Genomic DNA, 1457 nt, shown 5'->3' with positions numbered 1-1457 from the left:
AGCAATTTATGCAAATCTATGTAATTATTTAAATTTGTTAAATGCTTAGCAGTGATGAATGAAAAAAAAAACGCCAAGTTATTTTTAGCATAATTGATTACATTTTTCAAAATATCCAACGTCAAAAAGTGCCACTCTCTAATTAGTTTATTTTTTTTTTTTGTTATTTTTTTTCTTTTTAGGCCATTTAACAATCGTTCATAATTGCGTTTATAGCGTCTCTTCAGCTGTTGCTTTGACAACTGCTTCTGTTGCCATCATTGATGCTCCATTTGTGTCAATTTGTTCATTTCTGTCATAAATTGGCCATTCGGTTATGCTTTGACTTTGGCGGTGGAAGTTGTTGCTATCGCTAATATTTTACACTCTATGGCAAGCGAAGAAAGAAAAACTAAGATAATAAATACTTAGAAACACACATCACTTTCGATTTCTTTTGAAATGAATTCATGTGTTTGTGTGGTTTTTTTTTATTGTCCAAGGTACAAGTAGATGCGTGTTAACGCAGCCTTTGTTCTTGCTAGAGGCCTAAGCTTTTGAAATCATTTTTAAATTTAAGACAAAATTAACTAAGTTAGACATATCGTATGAAGTGTTGATGAGTGCAATAAATATTATTCTCTAGTGGAAGGCTTGACTTTAAAAAAAAAAATAAAAAATTTGAGAAAAATTTTTATAGTTACTTTCTTTCGCATTGAAAATAATAAATAGTTAGTAAAAAATCCTATATCTATAACCTTAAATGAAATTTTTAAAATCACCTGCATATTATGTACATTAGGGTGCATCACTTCGCACACAAAAAAACGGTAACTGTCTTCCATTGGAACTATGAAGTTTATTGTATTTTAACAGAGCTATTCTGGCAACTGTCTTTCAGCTCAACACAGTCATTCAAAAGACAAAAGTCTTAATCTTTGATTGAAAAATGCGCCAAGTTAAATTAAAAATATATATGTAAATATATATTTTTTAAATAATGAAACCAAATATTAAGTAAAAACTAAATATAAAAAAATTAAATTAAAAAATTTATAAAATAAGTTTCTAAAAATTAAATGATAATTAAAGCCAAATGTATTTTCAAAGCAATAAAATCTAAAATTTAATTTAAAAAATAAATAAATTCCTAAATATTAAAAAACTTAACACTTTCTCTGCGAAGACAAATTACTTGCCATTCGTACACACCTTCCCACCTTCCCACCTTATTTCAATAAGCAATGTGCCGCCGGCAAGCTCTAACGACGCAACTTTTGAACGTATGTGTGTGTGTAGTTAGCCCAAAAACATTTATAACTAAACCCTTTGTCAAATTTTGTTTTAATCAATTAGCAGGTCAACTGTAAGTACTGCCGAGGTTACGCGTCTAAAATGTAGAAACGCCCTTTGACAAACTAACGCTGCGTATGGCTGCTAATGGGAACCGTCATAAAATGCTCCGGATTTTTTTTTTT

This window comes from Rhagoletis pomonella, unplaced genomic scaffold (genome assembly GCF_013731165.1).
Source record: "Rhagoletis pomonella isolate Grant_MI unplaced genomic scaffold, Rhpom_1.0 Rhpom_scaffold_00012, whole genome shotgun sequence".
NCBI classification, from domain to species: Eukaryota; Metazoa; Arthropoda; class Insecta; order Diptera; family Tephritidae; genus Rhagoletis; species Rhagoletis pomonella.
This window is presented reverse-complemented; position numbering follows the sequence as displayed.